General features: G+C 38.5%; 1 pseudogene; it reads right to left on the minus strand.

The window, feature by feature from the left end:
* Positions 1 to 2,453: 2,453 nt before the first annotated feature.
* LOC122422735 lies at positions 2,454 to 3,427 on the minus strand (annotated as a pseudogene).
* Between the last annotated feature and the right edge of the window lie 18,816 nt (positions 3,428 to 22,243).

Genomic DNA, 22,243 nt, shown 5'->3' on the forward strand with positions numbered 1-22,243 from the left:
AGCTGGATGAATCAGGCTCCCTGACTTCAGACTATACTCCAAAACTACAGCTATCAAAACAGTATGGTACCAGCACAAAAACAGAAATTCAGTCAAAGGAACAGGATAGAAATCCAAGAAATAAACCCACGCACTTATGGTCACCTAATCTATGACAAAGGAGGCAAAAATATACTATGCAGATAAGATGGTCTCCTCAATAAGTGGAGCTGGGAAAACTGGAGAGCTACATGTAAATGAATGAAATTAGAACACTTCTAACACTATATACAAAAATAAACTCAAAATGGATGAAAGATCTAAATGTAAGGCTGGATACTATAAAATTCTTAGAGGCAAACATAGGCAGAACACTCTCTGACATAAATCCAAGCAAGATCTTTTTTGATCCATCTCTGAAATTAATGATTATAAAAACAAAAGTAAATAAATGGGGCCCAATTAAACTTCAAACCTTTTGCACAGAAAAGGAAATCATTAACAAAATGAGAAGACATTCATCAGAGTGGGAGAAAATATTTGCAAATGAAGTAACAAGGGATTAATCTCCAAAATACACAAACATTCACACAGCTCAATTTCAAAGAAACAAACAACCCAATCAAAAAGTGGGCAGAAGATGTCAATAGACATTTCTCCAGTCTATTGGAGAAGAATAAGACATAAAGATGACTAAAAATCACATGAAAAGATGCTCAACATCACTAATTATTAGGGAAATGCAAATCAAAACTACAACGAGGTATCACCTCACACCAGTCAGAATAGCCATCAAAAAGTCAACAATAAATGCTAGAGAGGATGTGAAGAAAAAGAAACACTCCTACACTTTTAGTGGGAATGTAAATTGGTATAGCCACATGTGGTATAGCTACATGGAGAACAGTATGGAGGTTCCTTAGAAAACTAAATATAGAGCTACCATATAATTCAGCAATCCCATTCCTGGGTACATATCTGGAGAAAACCATGATTCAAAAAATGCATGCAGTCCAATATTCACTGAAGCACTATTCACAATAGCCAGGACATGGAAGAAACCTAAATGTCCATCAACAGAGGAATGGGTAAAGAAGATGAGGTACATATACACAATGGAATATTACTTGGCCATAAAAAAGAACAAAATAATGTCATGTGTAGCAACATGGATGGACCTAGAAACTGTCATACTGAGTGGAGTAAGTCAGACAAAGACAAATATAATATGATATTGTTTATATGTGGAATCTAAAAAGGATACAAATGAATTTATCTACAAAACAGAAATAGAGTTACAGATGTAGAAAATAAACTTATGGTTACCGGGAGGTAAGATTGTTATTGTTGTTTCTCAGTCTCTAAGGCAGGTCTGACTCTTTGCAACCCTTTGAACAGCAGCATGCCAGGCTTCCCTGTCCTTCACCATCTAAGGGAGTTTGCTCAAACTCACGTGCATTGAGTTGGTGATACCATTCAGCCATCTCATCCTCTGTTGCCCCCTCCTCTTGCTTGAAATCTTTCCCAGCATCAGGGTATTTTCCGATGAGCCAGCTCTTGCATCAGTTGGTCAAAGCACTGGAGCTTCATCATCTGTCCTTCTGATGTATATTCACAGTTGATTTCCTTTAGGATTAACTGGTTTGATCTCCTTGCTATCCAAAGAAGTCTCAAGGGTCTTATCGAGCACCACAATTCAAAAGCATCAATTCTTTGGTGCTCAGCCTTCTTTATGGTCTAACTTGACATCCATACATGACTACTGGAAAGAACATAACCTTGACTATAAGGACCTTTGTTGGCTAAGTGATACCTCTGCTTTTTAATACACTGTCTAGGTTTGTCATAGCTTTTCTTCCAAGGAGCAAGAGTCTTTTAATTTCATGGCTGTAGTCACCGTCTGCAGTGATTTTGGAGCCCAAGAAAATAAAATCTGTCACTATTTCCACTTTTTCCCCATCTATTTGCCTCTTTAGTTCTTCTTCGCTTCCTGACATTAAAGTGCTATTATCTGTATATATGAGGTTGTTGATATTTTTCCTAGCAATCTTTACTCTGGCTTGTGCTGCATCCAGCCCAGCATTTCACATGATGTACTCTGCATATAAGTTAAATAAGCAAGATGACAATATAGAGCCTTGAGGTACTCCTTTCCCAATTTGGAATCAGTCCATTGTCCCAGGTCCGGTTCTAACTGCTGCTTCTTGACTGCATACAGGTTTCTCAGGAGGCAGGTAAGGTGGTCTGTTATTCCCATCTCTTCAAGAATTTTCCACAGTTTTTTGTGATCCACACAGTCAAAGGTTTTAGAGTAGTCAAAGCCTTCTGAAGTAGAAGTAGATGCTTTTTGGAATTCCCTTGCTTTTTCTATGATGTGACAGATCTTGGCAATTTGATCTCTGGTTCCTCCTTTTCTAAATCCAGCTTGTACATCTGGAAGTTCTTTTTTTTTTTAAGTTTGCAAATTCTTTATATTTCCAGCTGTTGAGACAATATTTCTGAGAGCTGAGGTTACCTCTAGAGGCGAAACCAGAGCCAGCTATTAAGCAGCCAGAATGCTACAGTAATTGAATACATGACCATTTCTCGTTTAGCCCGTTCTTTGTTCTCCTCTTCCAGAAGTTGTAGACATCTATTTAGTTTGATTATCTGTCATCTTAATGAAGCTGCATCTACAACTGTCATGTCTTCTGAAGTTCCTTCAATCATTGCGTCTATATTTGAAATGCCATACCTGACGTTGTCATGATGAGGATTAGAAGTGGCAGCAGCAGACCCACCACGCAACATAGGTATGGAGTCAGTTTTGACCAGCTGTCCAGTTTGGCGAATAGCATTTTCACTCATAGAGCGTTCTCTTTTTAGCCTGCCAACTGCACGGATTTCCTCATTTTGAGGGGTTGGAGCAGGTCTTTCTAAATCCAGAAAATCTAGCGGCCTTTCACTCAGTGTAAGCACACGAGGTGGTGTTTTTAGAGCCAGAGGCTTAAAGGGAGTTCACTGTATAAGGTCAAGATCTGCTGGTCTTGAAAATGGAATGTCTTCATTATTTCCTGCTACCACAATTCTCTCCGGAACTTGCATAATCACACTAGCGTTTGAAACTCCTTCTTGAAATCCTTGTTCCAGGTCAGCATTTGGTGGTGCTACCTTTAATTTTTCCGGGACCCTCATTCGCTAACTAATACCTTCGGTGTATTCCATTTCATACTGAATTCGACTAATTTCCGCCATCTCAGCAGCAGTGGGAGAAGGAAAGGCCGCCCCACTCACTAAATGTGTACCAATTACTGCTTGCTCTTTGGCATTATCTGCTTCTGTGCTTCATATTAAATCCATTAACTTGCCTCAGTACACACATGCTGGATTTAGAGCCACTTTTGTCCCCCTGGGCCTGCTGGAGGGTCCCCGGCGAGGGCCGCCGCCCACCGGCTCCCGGGGTGCTCGGGTGGGCCCATCTGGAAGTTCTTGGTTCACGTATTGCTGAAGCCTAGCTTAAAGGATTTTGAGCATAATCTTGCTAGCATGTGAAATGAGGAAACACAGGGGAGGGATAAATTGGAAGATTGGGATTGACATATACACCCTATAACTAGGGAGGTGGGTGGGGGTTCAGGATGGGGGGAACATGTATACCCGTGGCTGATTCATGCTGATGTATGGCAAAAATCATCAAAATACTGTAATTATCCTCCATTTAGAATAAATGAATTAATTTTAAAAAAGACAATGAATAAGGATCTACTGTTATAGCACAGGGAACTCTACTCAGTACTCTGTAATGTTCTATATGGGAAGAGATCTAAAACAGAGTGTGAAAGGAAGTCAAAGTGAAAGTCGCTCAGTTGTGTCCAACTCTTTGTGACCCCATGGACTATACACAGTTCATGGAATTCTCCAGGCCAGAACACTGCAGTGGGTAGTCTTTCCCTTCTCCAGGGGATCTTCCCAAGCCAGGGATCAAACCAAGGTCTCCTGTATTGAAGGCAGATTATTTACCAGCTGAGCCACAAGGAAAGCCCAAGAATACTGGAGTGGGTAACCTACGCCTTCTCCAGTGGATCTTCCAGACTCAGGAATCGAACTGGGGTCTCCTGCATTGCAGGTGGATTCTTTACCAACTGAGCTTTCAGGGAAGCCCCCAAAAGAGTGTCTGTATGTATATATACAACTGATTTCCTTTGCTGTACATCTGAAACTAACACACCATTGTAAATCAATGATACTTCAATAAAAAATTATTGAAATAGAATATTCTCTCACGATTAAGTTCTGACGGATCTATGACAACAAATAAGCAGTTTTAAAAGGCAACTAGGATGAAATGGAGTAACACAGAAAGACATAAAAATGCATTGATTTTTTTAATTAAGTAAGCCATTTGAAATATTCCACATTTTATTATTCCAAAAAGGAAAACTTTATTAACAGCTAGACAAAAAAATTAACATACTACTACTATACCAGAGTAATTGGAACAAATTGTACAAACTATAATACTAATACTAATACTGTATAAGGCTTCCCAGGTAACGCATGTCTCCAATGCAGGAGTCATAAGAGTCGTAGCTTCAACCCCTGAGTCGGGAAGATCCCCTGGAGAAGGAAATGCCAACCCACTCCAGTATTCTTGCCTGGAGAATCCCATGGACAGAAGAGACTGATGGGCTACAGTCCATGGAGTTGCAAAGAGTTGGACATGACTGTCCAACTAAGTCACTAAAGTGACTTAGCACTAGCACAATACTGTATTAGTATGTAGATATATCCTCCACATGCTATAACCCCAACAGTTGCTACATACCTATGAGATAATTATTGTTCTCATATAAATTTATGAACAACTATACTGATGCAAAGCACTTAAAAAATTCACTACGCATTTAGAAAAGCATATTAAAACATGATTACAGAACACAGTATATTCAAAGAAATACAAATGAATATTTTTATAAGAAGGTATTATTGATGCTCTTGATCAAGACAAGACCATCTCTTATATTATTTAGAAATGTATCTTACAATAAATGATTAAACAACTAACAGTAGGAAAAACAAGTATAACATTCAGTTCAGTACAGTTCAGTCGCTCAGTTGTGTCCAAATCATTGCAACTCTAAGGTCTGCAGCACACCAGGCTTCCCTGTCCATCACTACTCTGGGAGCTTGATCAAGCTCATGTCCATCGTATCAGTGATGCCATCCAACCATCTCATCCTCTGTTGTCCTCTTCTCCAGTGGCACTCAATCTTTCTCAGCACCAGGTTCCTTTCTAATGAGTCAGTACTTCGCATCAGGTGGCCAAAGTATTGAAACTTCTGCTTCAGTATCAGTCCTTCCAGTGAATATTCAGGACTGATTTTCTTTAGCATTGACTGATCTCCTTGCAGTCCAAGGACTCTCAAGAGTCCTTTCCAACATCACAATTCGAAAGCATCAATTCTTTGGTGCTCAGCCTTCTTCATGGTCCAACATCACATCCAAAATGACTACTGGAAAAACCATAGCTTTGTCTAGACAGACCTTTGTCAGCAAAGTAAAGTCTCTGCTTTTTAATATATTGTCTATGTTTGTCATAGTGTTTCTTCCAAGGTGCAAGCGTCTTTTAATTTCATGGCTACAGTCACCATCTGCAGTGATTTTGGAGCCCCCCAAAATTAAGTCTGCCACTGTTTCCACTGTTTCCCCATCTATTTGCCATGAAGTGATGGGACCAGATGCCATGATCTTAGTTTTTTGAATGTTGAATTTTAAGCCAGCGTTTTCACTCTCCTCTTTCACTTTCATCAAGAGGCTCTTTAGTTCCTCTTCACTGTCTGCCATAAGGGTGGTGTCATCTGCATATCTGAGGTTATTGATAATTCTCCTGGCAATCTTGATTCCAGCTTGTGCTTCATCCAGCCTGGCATTTCTCATGATGTACTCTGCATATAAGTTAAATAAGCAGGGTGACAATATACAGCCTTGAAGTACTCCTTTCCCAATTTGGAACCAGTCTGTTGTTCCATGTCTGGTTCTAACTGTTGCTTCTTGACTGCACACAGGTTTCTCAGGAGGCAGGTAAGGTGGTCTGTTATTCCCATCTCTTTAAGAATTTTCCACAGTTTGTTGTGATCCACATAGTCAAAGGCTTTAGCATAGTCAATGAAGCAGATGTTTTTCTGGAATTCTCTTGCTTTTTCAATAATCCAACAGATGTTGGCAATTTGATTCCTCCTGGTTCCTCTGCCTTTACTAAATTCAGCTTGAAGTTCTCAGTTCATGTACTGTTGAAGCCTGGCTTGGAGAATTTTGAGCGTTACTTTGGTAATGTGTGAGATGAGTGCAACTGTGTGGTAGTTTGAACATTCTTAGGCATTGCCTTTCTTTGGGTTTGGAATGAAACTGGAATGAAAACTGACCTTTTCCATTCCTGTGGCCAACACTGAGCTTTCCAAATTTGCTGGCATATTGACTGTAGCAATTTCACAGCATCATCTTTTAAGATTTGAAATAACTCAGCTGGAATTCCATCACCTCCACTAGCTTTGTTTGTAGTAATGCTTCTAAGGCCCACTTGACTTCACACATCAGGATGTGTGGCTCTACATGAGTGATCACACCATCATGGTTATCTGGGTCATGAAGATCTTTTTGGTACAGTTCTTCTATGTATTCTTACCACCTCTTCTTAGTATCTTTTGCTTCTGTTAGGTTCATACCATTTTTGTCCTTTATTGTGCTCATCTTTGCATGAAATGTGCCCTTGGTATCTCTAACTTTCTTGAAGAGATCTCTAGTCTTTCCCATTCTACCATTTTCCTCTGTTTCTTTGGATTGATCACTTAGGAAGGCTTTCTCATCTCTTCTTGCTCTTCTTTGGAACTCTGCATTAAGATGAATATATCTTTCCTTTTCTCCTTTGCCTTTCTCTTCTCTTCTTTTCTCAGCTATTTGTAACGCCTCCTCAGACAAGCAGTTTGCTTTTGGCATTTCTTTTTCTTGGGGATAGTTTTGATCACTGCCTCCTGTACAATGTTACAAACCTACGTCCATAGTTCTTCAGGCACTCTGTCTATCAGATCTAATCCCTTGAATCTATTTGTCACTTCCACTGTATAACTGTAAGATATTTGATTTAGGTCATACCTGAATGGTCTAACTATTTTCCCTATTTTCTTCAATTTAAGTCTGAATTTGGCAATAAGGAGTTCATGATCTGAGCCACAGTCAGCTCCCGGTCCTGTTTTTGCTTACTTATACAGAGTATTAGAGTATAGAGCTTCTCCATCTTCAACTGCAAAGAGTATAATCAATCTGACTTCGGTGTCGACCATCTGGTGATGTCCATGTGTAGAGTCTTCTCTTGTGTTGTTGGAAGAGGGTGTTTGCTATGACCAGTGCATTCTCTTGGTGAAACTCTGGGAGCCTTTGCCTTGCTTCATTTTGTACCCCAAGGCCAAACTTGCCTGTTACTTCAGATATGTCTTGACTTCCTACTTTTGCATTCCAGTCCCCAATGATGAAAAGGATATCTTTTTTTGGTGTTAGTTCTAGAAGGTCTTGTAGGTCATCAAAGAACCATTCAACTTCAGCTTCTTCGGCATTACTGACTGGGGCATAGACTTGGGGTACTGTGATATTGAATGTTTTGCCCTGGAAATGAACAGAGATCATTCTGTCATTTTTGAGACTGTACCCAAGTACTGCATTTTGGACTCCTTTGTTGACTATGAGAGCTTCTCCATCTCTTCTAAGGGATTCTTGCCCACAGTAGTAGATATAATGGCCATCTGAATTAAATTCTCCCATTCCAGTCCTTTTTAGTTCTCTGCTTCTTAAAATGTTGATGTTCACTCTTACCATCTCCTGTTTGACCACTTCCAATTTAACTTGATTCATGGACATAACACTTCAGGTTCCTATGCAATATTGTTCTTTACAGCATCAGACTTTACTTCCATTACCAGTCACATCTACAACTGGGCATTGTTTTCGCTTTGGTTCAACCTCTTCATTCTCTCCAGAGCTATTTCTCCACTCCTCTCCAGTAGCATATTGGGCACCTACTGACCTGAGGAGTTCATCTTTCAGTGTCATGTATTTTTGACTTTTCATACCATTCATGGAGTTCTCAAGCCAAGAATACTGAAGTGGTTTGCCATTCCCTTCTCCCTTCTTTAATAAGAAGTACACATATAGGGAGTTTAAGCAATCTCTGGGAGTTGGTGATAGACAGGGAAGCCTGGGGTGCTGCAGTCCATGGGGTCAACAAAGAGTCAGACATGACTGAGCGACTGAAGTGAACTGAACAGATATAGAGAGACAAGTATTGGTCTGGCAGTTCAACAATATCACTAAGACCCAAACAGGTTCCATCCATCTTATCAACCATTATCAGCATGTTAATATTTTTACATGATTCTAGGCATCAAGACCACATTCAAAGGCAGGAAAAAATTCACAGCCAGGTTACCCTCTCCTTTTTTAACTTTCTCTGACACACAGTGAATTCCCTTTGTGTATCTCTGGGTATAACTGGGTCAGATAACCCTCCTAACGAAAAGGAAGTCTGGGAAATGAGTTTGTGGCAAAGAACATCACTGTCATGATTGGCTTAGACAATGACATGCTGCTCCACAACAAATTCAGGATTATATAAGAAGGGAAGAAACTGTTGTTACATACTGTCCGCCATGCATATCTAATTATACAGCCATTCCTACACTGAAGTAACAGAAAGCTGAATGTGATGTTTCCACAAAATTCCCTAACTGCTAACAACATAGTTTCCCAGACTTCTGCCCATCCATTTAATCAAACCTTTCAAGGTTATGTATAGCCTGGGATATGTATATTATTTCCTTCATTCTGCCTGATTCAATCATTTCAGTTTTCCTGATATTGGTAATTCCCTCAGAAACATGCAGGTGAACAAGTAACTAAAATTCCCTTTCAGGTCTTAGCAAAGAAAGAAAGGTGGCTTTTACTAACATTCTGTTCCATGACTTTACATGAATGAAAAGCAATAAGATGGAAATTAGACCATACCTGTGTGGCGTGCAGATAGCAACAATGGTGCTATCAGAAGCTAAGATGATCCTAAGACTTTCCAGAATTAAAGATGAGTTGTTCCTGCTACCTCCAGAGCTAGAGAAAGTTCTTAGCAATCCTAGCAGCATTCAAGGGGATAGAAGCTAATCTGGGCAGTAGCCCCCAAAGCTCAACAGAACAGCAATTTGGGGGCAGCCTCCTTCAACTCTATAGGACTTCTCTAAGACTCAAAGGGTCCAAGGAAGCACCAGGACAACTTTAGGCTTCCATCCTTCCATGCTTCCTTGAAGAGTCACTGGTTTAAAAGAAACCAACCCATCTCCCATAGTCTGGAGGTACTCCTCCAAAGAGAAGTGATAGGATAGGAGAAATGAGAATGCTGAGCAACAGAGGCAAGAGGGGACTCAAGGCAGAAGTTTGTCAACACTGTGAAATATTACAGGGTGGTGTGAAAAAGAGTGATGAGAAAGAAAAAGCTATTTAACATCAACTTTTTAGAGGGAAATTTCTATATAGTAGTAGACACTGACACCAGGACCTAGGACTAGAATGGGAAATGAAGAAAGGAGAGAGCTTGTGGAGGCTACTTTTTCTAACTCTTCTGGTCAAGACCAGAGAAAATAGAGTGGGTATCACAGGCGAGAATAAGAATATGAAATGCAGATTTTCCTGGGCTCCAATCACAGAGAGCTCAGCCAGGTGTTTGGTTCTCTTCTAAGTATTTTAAATATATAAATTACCATCAGACATTCATACTTAGTAACCGTCATCTGGTAAAAATACTTTGTAGACAGTTGAACATGACAGAAATGATCTTCACTTAATTGCTTACAGGAAATAACATGAAGTATCCCTTTTTAGTTTCTCAAAGGAAAAAAACATGTATGTGAAGCAAAAGTAAAGTAAACATATAGAGATTCCCTAGAGGAAATTAATGGTTCAAAAGTCAGATGACTATATCAGGAATGATGCTGACTTAAGAGGTGAACAAGAAAACTGTATTAGTGTGGCTTTTCTTTCCTCTGAGCTGCAGTGCTCTATCCCATGAGAACATTAAATGAATTATTACAGCATAAGGGCTTCTCCTGTCCTGAATATTCATTGGAAGGACAGATGCTGAAGCTGAAACTCCAATACTTTGGCCACCTGATGAGAAGAACTGACTCACTGGAAAAGACCCTGATGCTGGGAAAGATTGAAGGCGGGAGGAGAAGGGGACGACAGAGGATGAGATGGATGGATGGCATCAGCGACTCGATGGACATGAATTTGAGTAAGCTCCAGGAGTTGGTGATGGATAGGGAAGCCTGGGGTGCTGCAATCCATGGGGTCCCTAAAAGTCGGACACAATTGAGAGACTGAACTGGACTGAAGGGCTTCTCATTTATTGCAGTGCTTCTCCACCATTGTAGAGGTTTTTTTGTTTTGTTTTGTTTTTTCGAAATAAAGATCCATCTGCTGTCCATCAAATGATTCAGTGGTTCTTACCAATGTTTAAAGCCAAGTCTCTGAAGCTACGGCAGGGGCCTATAGTATTTCACCTGCTGTAAGCTCATCTTCATCTCAGTCAGTAAGTTCAGAGAACCAGGGCTTGCCAGATACCTAAGACTTAAGTAGCATGTCCTAGTCAAATTCCTCTTTGTTACCCAGCTTTCTGGACTACCCTTTTTCCTTGGTTTTCAAAAGTATGGAGAAACTACAGACAATCATGCAGATAATGACACTGCATTTCTTTCTTAGAAAACATAGCCCAGTCACTAAATGTTACTGAAAAAGATACATTGTTTGCAACCCCTAGTATAGCAAATGCTCCATAAGCAATCGCTAAAATAAAACTGCATTGTCAAAGACAAATATGCAAAGGCTGTCTCTTCTTCTATGAGCATGTTTCTCTGGATACCCAAAAAGCTTACTGCTGTCTGTATCATTTTATTATGTCTTATTTGGTAACAAAACTCTGATACAGATCTTCAAAAAGGATATCCAGGAATAACTAGCAACAGCCACCAAAACTGCCATGCAGAACCTTAAGCTTTTGGCAAGACATTGTATAACCATCTTTTCTTAGCTTGGCAGATGGTGACTACATATTGACTGAAGGCAAGCAGCTGGTTGAAAGAGCAAGCTCTAGATTCAGGCTGCCTGAGTTTGTATCACATCTCTACCACTTACTAACTTTGTGGCTTTGGCAAACTATTTAACACTTACTAGCCTCTGTTTCGGAGAAGGCAATGGCACCCCACTCCACTACTCTTGCCTGGAAAATCCCATGGATGGAGGAGCCTGGTAGGCTGCAGTCCATGGGGTTGCTTAGAGTCGGACATGACTGAACAACTTCACTTTCACGCATTGGAGAAGGAAATGGCAACCCACTCCAGTGTTCTTGTCCAGAGAATCCCAGGGAAGGGGAGCCTGGTGGGCTGCTGTCTATGGGGTTGCACACAGTTGGACACGACTGAAGTGACTTAGCGGCAGCAGCAGCCTCAGTTTATTCATCTGAAATATGGATAATACCTTCCATAAAAGAATGTTATAAAAATTAGATAAGGTCTTAAGGGAATACCTAGCAAAGTTTTTAAACTGTTGTTTACTTATTATTAATAGGAAAATACTTTTCTCCCATTATTTTAGTAATTTATTTTTGGCATCTTCCTTTAAGAACTTAGCCTTTACACTCAGTCCCAATTTAGACTTGCCCTTGAAGGAAATGTTAAAAGTCAAATTTGGCTTCCCTCAACAACAAAAAAACTAATAAAAGGAGAAATTATCAAAGATAGTCCTTTTCTGGTTGGGGCACAGTTTTTCTTTAAACCAACAATAAAGTAAAACATTCGGTCCATGTATTTTGGATCACAATACCCTGGATTTAGTTACCTTTGGGTTACAATAGCAGCAGCAAGTTAGAAATTGGATGAAAAGAAACATTTAAACAAGAGAATATTTCCTCTTTTCTGAAAAAAGGCACTCAAAGCAGGTATACCGGGACAACCCTGAGGGATGGGATGGAGAGGGAGGAGGGAAGGGGGGTCAGGATGGGGAACACATGTACACCCATGGCTGATTCATGTCAATGTATAGCAAAAATCACTACAATATTGTAAAGTAATTAGCCTCCATTTAAAATAAATACATTAATTTAATGTTTAAAAAATAAAATAATTAAAAAAAGAGAGAATATTTCCTCCTTTCTAAATGCCACTCATGGAGATTTGACATTTAGGTTTCATATTAATTCTTCTGATTTGCAGAGCAGTTTGGCATTTTAAAAGCATCTAATTATGCAAGATTTTATTTCTTTAACATCCACAACAATCCCTGTAAAATAGAAAATAAACTATCATTTATCCTTTTATAGATAAGGAATTTGAGGCCTCTGGAGGGCAAGTTTTCATCCATGGTCATACCATCATTAATGGTTGGACATGGACTGGAACTGAAGCTTTCTGTTCTATTACTGGTGCCCTTTGAAATATTCTAAACTTCCTCCAAAACACAGTGATAAAACAATAATAATAATAGACTCACTAATCCTTTAAGTAAAAAATTTTTGAAATATTGAGGCAGTTAAACAATAGTGACCAAATCAATAGATGCTCTTAGGTAAAATCCTATGTCATTTACTGAAGGAGCCTTGAGTCAGTTTACTGAGGAAATACACATCCCAAAGAAGCCTATCACCTTTCTGTGTAGAGTTCAATGTATTAAAATCATGTCCAACTCCTTGTAACCCCGTGGACTGTAGACCACCAGGCTCCTCTGCCCATGGAATTCTCCAGGCAAGAATACTAGAGTGGCCATTCCCTTCTCCAGGGGATCCTCCTGACCCAGGGAATCAAACCCTGGTTTCCTGCCTTGCAGGCAGATTCTTTACCATCTGAGCCACCAGGGAAGGCCATATTAAAGAGCACAACCTAATAAGTTAACTTTTGTGAGTACTTACTATGAACCAGAAAAATACAAAAGCTAAAGCAGAGTGATTATATCAATTTCTGAAGTTCAAGGGCTAGTAGAGGTAATAGAACCCAGACTGGATCATCACCATCATCATTATTAAAAATGTATTTTAGAGATAAGAATAACTCCCCAAGGTCACAGAGTTCAGAAGCAAACAAGCCAGGGTTTCACAAGGTACTACTATATTTTCTTCTATTTTCAAATCATAGCAATAGGTCTTATCTTTTGAATATTATCTACAAATGACAAGTACAATTTAGACTATGGTTTCTAAAGGAATTCTCTCTTTGATCTCTTTCAATAAGAACAATAAAAATATCCTACACTGCTAACTCTGAATGGAATTCTATCTTTTAACAGGTTGCTCTTCAAGATGAATTCATGCTAGTGACATATTTTATAATAACGCGTAAGGAATGAAGTCATTATTTCTTGGTTGATCCTGATGCCCTAACTGTTATCATACACTTTAGAATGACAGGCTCTAAATTATATAGTCAATAAATCTCATAGGGGTCATTATAATTATAGACTCCAGACATCAATGCCTGATTTGGGGTACTTCTGGTGGTTAACTGAATCTCTAGACAGCACCAAACAAGTGAAAACAGCATTTATCTATGAGAGGCCTTTTACTCTGAAGAGCAGTAATTCTCTTTGTTATTGTTTACCAACTCTATTAAAGTCATCAAACATGGCTTCAGCACTAAGGATACAGAAGTGGTTGCTGTTGTCCCAATGGCAAAATAGAAAGCCTGTTGCAAAACGTGGTGAGCACTCAATAGATATCAACTGAATTTTTTTAAGGAATACTTATGATATCCATGCTGCTTCGTACCAGAGATTATGCTGAACACAATCTACACATACACTATAAAGTGTAGGTTCCAAGTTAGATGCATGGGGTAGGGATGGGGTTTCAAAACATCACTTTGTCAGTTTCTTAATTTTGTGCTTGTCTCATTCCCAGATATACAATAAACAGAAAACAAAAGAACCAGAGAAACAGAGGCAAAAAACTATCCGAAGTGGTCCTATTCATACTAGAAACAGGAAACCATAAAACGTAAGAGAATATTCTTAGTCTCATATTAATCATAAGCAAATCTGAATGATCTGAGGAGTGACTTGACTACACATAAACACTGGATACTCACTGAGACACCAGATTTCTCTTGACATTTCCAAGATAGGAGTGACACAGCTGTGGATGTGAAATCCATAGTTCTGAAAGTAAAAATCTAGGCAATAATCACAGTGTTTGAGAAAAAGAAGTCAGACTCTTTTTTTTTTTTTTTCCACTAAGTCCATTTGATCACTTGTTTTGGCCTCATTGCTTTGCAACTTTTTTTTTTTTTTTTTAGTTTAAGAACAAAAGGAAGCTTTAAAAGGGCAGCATATCTCTTGGAGTCACGTTGGGACAAGAGGAGGACATAATTGAAGACTGGCAAGTCAGGAGAGGAGGCATTCCAGGGAGTGAGCTGCAAGCCTCAAACTGAGGGAATACAGGGCTTCTAAGTCTTCTAGAGACAACACAGCTTGAAGCCTGCTGTTCCTTGACCTGTAACATCAGAGGCTGTTTGATCCTTGAAGTCTGAAGGCAAGTATGTACATGACTGTACTACACTCCAGAGACGCCCAGCACTAAAGAAAGGGAAACAAGCTGCCCATGCAACAAGGCTGGGAACACAGCAAGGGCTCTTGGGGGAAGAAAGAGTTTTTTTTTTTAAGATTTTTTAAAAGTTGCATGAAAATGTCAACCAAAAGGGGACTTTGCTTCTTTGGCTCTGAGTGTGATCACCCTCAGCTAATTATGTTAAACATCAGAGATCTAATATCTTTCCCTCATAACCATTAGAGAGGGGTCTGAGAACATACTGGTAGGATGTTTACAAGGCTGAATCTCCAAAGTAGCTTTAAAGGGAATTGTAAGTAAGATGTGTGAACATCAGGAGAAATCAGTGCTGTATGTACAAAGGAAATGTTCAACAGTACCTAGGTATCTGTTCTTTTGTATATCTGTTCTAATAGGAGATTCATCAAAGCTTAATTGAAACTTACACAGTTACATGAGAGGATATGTTACATAAAAGAGTGGACAACCAGGATTTAGGTAGGATGTTCCATTGTTCCTTGGTCAGTGACAGCTTGTTCTCAAGAAAAGGAATTTAAAATTCTGCTTATTCTCCTGCTTTTTCTTCTCCCTCCTAATTATTAAACTAAACTCCCAGACACTAAGGTAACTTTATTTTGACTAATTTGGCATTAAACAGAAGTAAAATACTTAAACATCTCAGAGGAAATTTTTACCCCATACACACTCTTGTTAACCAAGATCAATCACCAGTTGATAGACAACTTTTCCTTCACTCTCCAAATGGCAGGCCTTATTCTTGGGCTTCCCTTGTGGCTCAGCTGGTAAAGAATCCATCTGCAATGAGGGAGACCTGGGATCAGTCCCTGGGTTGAGAAGATCCCCTGGAGAAGGGAAAGGCTACCCACTCCAGTATTCTGACCTGGCGAATTCCATAGACTATACAGTCCATGGAGTCGCAAAGAGTCAGACACAACTGAGCGACTTTCACTTCACTTCACTTCACTTCAGACTAGAGGGACTTTCTGTCAACGTTCTTCAGAATAAATTGTGCTGCTGACTGTATGCACTAAGCCTAACACTAGCTATGATCAGTACATGGATTTATACCCTGAATTTCTTCAGGTGTTAATTAATATTTGCAAAATAGAAATTTGCGATTAAATTTTTGTCACAAATATACTGTAAGAACCAACATTTGTAAAAGATTTTGAGCTTCACTGAAAAATAAGTGAGGTTAATAACATCTCTTTATCACCATGTAAAATTTGGGAAAGTTCTATTCTAATGTAATTATATATTTTTATAAAATATGTAAAATTAAAGTTTTAATTACTAAGATCAAATAAAAATTCATATATCAAGGACTCTTTTTTTAAAAATGCTAAAAGTAAAGTCTATAACACTGTATCATTATATGTAAAATATTGCATCCCATCTCCCCTTGGAAAGCTAGTTTTTTAAGAAAAATAGAAGCTTATGAATATGAAATTTATGCCATAACAATGTAACTCCATAAATATGTTCATTGAAAAATTAGGTATCTTTAAAGAGCCGAACAGAATGATACAGGAAATATTGCAAGATAAATGAATACCAAAATAGAATTCAACTTAGCATATTTGTTTTAAATATTCACTTTTAAGTAATAGAAATCTTTAAACAATCTCAAAGGGTGAGAAATTTTACATTGTACCTTGAGCCAATATCTAGGACAATAATCAGAGACCCACTAAGTTATAGTTCTTGTCATCATTTCTAGTAACAAGCATAATTTTCTGTGTCAACTTAACTGGGCCTCTCAGCATCCAGATGCTTGGCTCAAACGTCATTCCGACTATGTCTGTGAGGCACTCTGAGGTGAGCTGAACATTTGAATTGGTGGACTGAGTAACGCGGATGACCCTCCCTAATGTGGGTGGCCCTTGTCAGACGGCTGAACAGAAACAGAAAGACTGATCCTCCCTCAAATCAGAGGGGGATTTCTCCTGTCTGCCAGATGTTTCAGACATTGGTCTTCTCTTTCCTTTGGTCTTAGACTAAAACATCAGTTCTTCTTGAGTTTCAAGGATGCTGGCTTCTAGACTGGACCTACACATTGGCCTTCCTGGGTCTCTAGCCTGCTGATCACAGATTTTGGGACTTCTCAGCCTCCATAATCACCTGAGCCAGTTCCTTACTGTGTGTTTTATAGGATTTAGGTATAGATACAGATATATCCTATTGGTTCTGTTTCTCCAGAGAATCTTGACTAATACACGAAGGGTAGCAAACAATGTTGTAATAAAAGAAACTCACTAAACCTGCACATGACCCAAACTTCCTTTTTCTGAATAACTTTAAGGAAGCTAATATTTCTTAAAAACAGAATGGACTCCAATTCCTAATAACCAAATGAAACTATTTTTTTAAACACTGAAAACAAAATTTGTGTACAAGACCAAAAAAAAAACACCTCAAAATTTTTCATTGGTCAATAGAGTCAAAATAAACATGAGAAATGTACAAATGAGTTAACAAGATCTGAAATTCAGTCAATGATATCTTATATTTAAAGAAAAAAGCTTTTTAGGTATTTTATCAAAGAATACAGTATCATACTGTTAATTTAAAAAAAAAAAAGTGGACTAAAAAGCAGACCAAAAAGAAACAGAAAGTCATCAAAAGAAAAAAAAAATCTAAAAAGAAAGACAGAAATTCCCATTTGTCTATTTACCATGATCTAGAAAAAAACTGAAAGGGGAGCAAAGTTTGACCAAAAGCAACTCAATGCCTTCTTGATATTCTTTCAATATTTGAGGTGTTTATAGGAAACTGGAGCATTTTCTTCTCATTAAATTCATATTCATATCTCAAAATCTCTTAAATCACCACTGATTCCAAATTTCCAATAGATTTTTTTCAATTCAAAACATTCTGGAAAGTATAGTCACTCAGCATCTGTTAATAGACATTGTTTTAGACCATTTTACCAAATATTTGTGCATGTGTGCTAAATTGCTTCAGTCATGTCCGACTCTTTGCAACCCTATGGACCATACCCCACCAGCCTCCTCTGTTCATGGGATTCTCCAGGAAAGAATACTGGAGTGGGTTGTCATTTCCTCTTCCAGGGGATCTTCTTGACCCAGGGATCAAACCCGTGTGTCTTACATCTTCTGCAGTGGCAGGCAGGTTCTTTACCACTAGCACCACCTGGGAAGCCATTTGAAGGTTCCTTACTATTGGGAAAAAGACAAACCATTCAATTGAGTCCTGTCATATTTGAGGGGAAACAAATTCTGTTAACAAATCTTCAGTTGACTATACTTTGTGGAATATTTTTAATCTAACCCCTATATCTCACACAAAATACAAAATAAATTCCTGATAAACTAAAGAGCAAAATATAGGGGTGGAAAATACAGAAATTTTTTATAGTCTTCTGATGGACTAGGTAAAACTCCAAGCTAAGAAGTCATAAAGAGAAAGACTACTAGGTTAGATTATATAAAATGCCAAATATCTGTGAGGCAAAAACATTTATCTACTATAATAACAAGCTGTAGTTTACAGTCCACATTCCCAACCCAGTTAATTAACATTGACTCTTTGTAGGAGACATTATCATTGGCAACATTCTAGAAAATGTCTCAGTACAAGTATAAGATTCAAGCAGTAACATCAATCCTCACCCCATCTTCTCAGGTAGTCATTTCTTGCCTTGCTACTTGTTACTACAGGGGCAGATTCAGGTTCTGTGGGCCTCACTGGACATATATATTTATTTATAAATTTATATATAAAATTTCATGAAAAGTAATATCATATTAAAGATATAAAATTAGATACACAAGTTAATCTTTATTGAAAATGAGAAATTACAACTTCAAAATTTTAAAAATTTATATACAGTATAAAAATTAACGAAAAAAGAAAAATAATAGTATTTATTAATTAATTAACTATACAATACTATGGGCTTCCCAGGTGCACTAGAGGTAAACAATCCATCTGCCAATGCAAGAAATATAAGAGATGTGGGTTTGATCCCTGGGTGGGGAAGATTCCCTGGAGGAGGGCATGGCAGCCCACTGCAGTATTCTTGCCTGGAGAATCCCATGGGCAGAGGGTTTGGCAGGCTACAGTCCAGGGGGTCACAAAGAGTCAGAAATGACTGAAGCAACTTAGCACACATATCCATACAATACTATATGTTTTCTACATTTTTGCTTCCTAGTCTTTGATCATTTTTTAATAATTGTGTATTTGTTGTTGTTGTTCAGTCACTAAATTGTGTCTGACTCTGTGACCCCATGGACTACAGCAGGCTAGGTCTTCCCTGTTCTCCACTATTTCCCAGAGTTCACTCAAACTCATTTCTATTGAGTCAATGTTGCCATCGAACCATTGTATCCTCTGTTGACCTCCCCTCCCCCTCCCTCCTCTGCTTCCCTCTGTCTTTCCCAGCATCAGGGTATTTTTCCAATGAATCAGTTCTTCACATCAGGTGGCCAAAGTATTGGAGCTTCAACTTCAGCATCAGTCCTTCCAGTGAATATACAGGGTTGATTTCCTTTAGGGTTGATGGTCTGATCTCCTTGCAGTTCAGGGGACTCTCAAGGGTCTTCTCCAACACCACAATTGGAAATCATCAATTCTTCGGCACTCAGTCTTCTTTATGGTCCAACTGTCACATCCATACAAGACTACTGGAAAAACCGTAGCTTTGAATGTATGAACCTTTGTCAGCAAAGTGATGTCTCTGCTTTTTAATATGCTGTCTAGGTTTTTCAAAGCTTTTCTTCCAAGGAGCAAGTGTCTTTTAATTTCATGGCTGCAGTCATCATCCTCAGTGATTTTGGAGCCCAAGAAAATAAAATCTGTCACTGTTTCCACTTTTTCCCCATCTGTTTGCTGTGAAGTGATGGGACTGGATGCCATGATCTTAGCTTTTTTAATGTTTTAAGTCAGATTCTTAACTCTCTTCTTTCACCCTCACCAAGAGGCTCTTTAGTTCCTCTTCACTTTCTGCCATTAGAGTGGTATCATCTGCCTATCTGTGGTTGTTGATATTTCTCCCAGTAGCCTTGATTCCAGCTTGGGATTTGAATTGTGTACTACTATTTTCTAGAAAGGATAAAATGATAGATCAGTCTTCCTCTTACAAAAGTTACTGGAAATTTATTTTGTTAGTAGATTTACAAATATTTTTTCTAGCTTCACAACAATAAGCACCAGAGAACACATTCACATCCACTATGGTCATGAATCTGGATGAAGTAGGCCTTTCCCTGGAAACCATTCCTATACCAGATGGCCTAATAGTAGCTTAACTATGTATGGAAGTAACTGAGAATCGTCTACGGCCTACTAAATCCAGACTGAATGATGACCCATCTCAATTTCCCCTTAGCCAGACCCAAAAATATCCACAATAATCCCAAATCCACCTGACATGAGGAGAAATGGGATGGACGGTAAATTGTGATGGAAAAAAAGAGAACAGTTTAACTGATTGTGATTAAAGTGTCTTACATAGCAAATTTTATAAAAATATATAGCCATATAAAATCATTACTAGATTCCCTCCCAGAGGCTTCAGAGGTAGCCTTGCCAGGGAGGGCTTGTGAAACTAAGGCTGTATTAGATTTAACAGTAAATCCATCTTGAGTTTCTTCCCATGACAGGCAAGTGAACATGGAGTTGGAAGGATGAGAGGCAAATGAATTTTGGAAGCAGTGATTTTAAGAAATTCACAAGTCAGCATACATCCTCGCCAGTTCTAGGTGGGTGGCGAGTGGAGAGAGGGGCGGTTGTTGGTGTGAAGTAGAGAAGGGAATACAAGCAAAGTGAAACACATAAGAAGGTATCACTCAGTCAGAGTAGGAGCCGTGTGAGCACTGAGTGGACTGTATCATGCTGCAGATTCACATGTACAGTGAAGAAGTCTACCAAGAGGGAGAAAAGAGAGAGGAGGAGCTTGGCCCTGATTAAATACAGACAGGATATCATTTAACTCTAACAACAATCCTGGAGAGTGGGTATTACTATGCCCATGTTCTGAAATAAACATCAGAATTTATCATGATAAAATTATATAACCTTCTCAAGGTCACAAACTAATAATTACTAGCCACTGATCCCTCACTATCATTGTGCCCCACTGCCCACCCTCATTGGTAGTAAAGTATCTTTCATGCACCTCAGAAAATAAGTGCCAGAACATAGGGACTTATCAGTACAAAGTCACAGCCATTCAAATGGGCCTATGAAACTGACTAAATTAGCAGCTGGAGAAAATAAATTGAGTGATTTAGTCTATGATCAATCTTGTGTAAAGTCATTGAGGACAAATGAGAGAGGACATGCCAGAAAAATTGGCAGTTCAATAACAAGGCTGTTCTGCAGCTTTCCATCAAACTTTCTACTTATTAATAAATGCTACTGAAGTAATTATCTGTGCTAGATCACTGGAGACTGTGAGCCTGAAGCAAGAGGGCATTGAGTAAGAAGTGTCCATGTGCCTGACTGGGGGTTTGTCAGCAATTTCTCATAAAATTCAGGTTCCAAGCTAGAAAAATCCAAAGTGTAATTGGCAGGTGAAAATTAAGTCAATATAAATAAGAAGTGGGCTACATAAATGAAAACTGGACAAGTAAACATGTAAATGTCATGTAGATTAAAAGAAATAAACAAGAGATCTATTAGGTGAGGTTGAAGAGTTAAAATGTCAGCATTTAGAAATCACAAAATTATTATATCATTCCTAATCCGAAAAGAGAGACAGGAATCAATAATGACTCATTTATATCTTAGATAACTTTTGCCTATTTTCTCCTTTTTGAAATAATACTTTCAGTGACATAATTTCTAGAAGTGAGATACACACATGTGTATATATATTAATATCTTTCCAGAGCTTTCTCTTTTGTACATTACCAATACATGGTGATGTTGTAAAAGAGCTAAAAGCCAATATTTTAAAGGCAAATGATGAAGGGGGGAAATTAATGTTAAAATAGAATTCTCAAAAATCAGATACAGAGGTAAATGGTAAATGAAATTGTATATTTCACTAATATAGGCATATAAAAGGAGATAGGTTTTGAAAGATTGAATTTCTTCATTCTGGAGAGAAAAAAAGTGAAGGTTTTATTATACTTAGATGCTACGGAGTAGAGCTAAGTTTAGGACGAACATAAAACTACCTTTCGACTTTGAGAAGGTCATGTACACACTGCTATATTTAAAATGGATAATCAACAGAAACCTATTGTATAGCACATGGAACTCTGCTCAATGTTATGTGCCAGCCTGGATGGGAGGGGGGTTTGGGGGAGAATAGATACATGTATGTGTATGTATGGCTGAGTCCCCTCACTGTGCACCTGTATCACAACATTGTTAATCGGCCATAAAGGGAAAGCTTTAGTTGCTCAGTCAAGTCTGACTCTCTGCAACCCCATGGACTGTAGGCCACAAGGCTCCTCTGTCCATGGAATTCTCCAGGCAAGAATATCAGAGTGGGTTGCCATGCTCCTCCAGGGAATCTTACCCCAGTACAAAATATTCTTATACTGTTTAAAAAATAATAATAATAATAATAATAAAATTTTTAAAACCTACTATCCATTTGCTGTCTTAAGTACTGAACGTGTAGCAGATCTCAAGACTGGGCTGCTGAACCTCCTGTAAAGAATA

Source organism: Cervus canadensis, chromosome 20 (assembly GCF_019320065.1).
Source record: "Cervus canadensis isolate Bull #8, Minnesota chromosome 20, ASM1932006v1, whole genome shotgun sequence".
NCBI classification, from domain to species: Eukaryota; Metazoa; Chordata; class Mammalia; order Artiodactyla; family Cervidae; genus Cervus; species Cervus canadensis.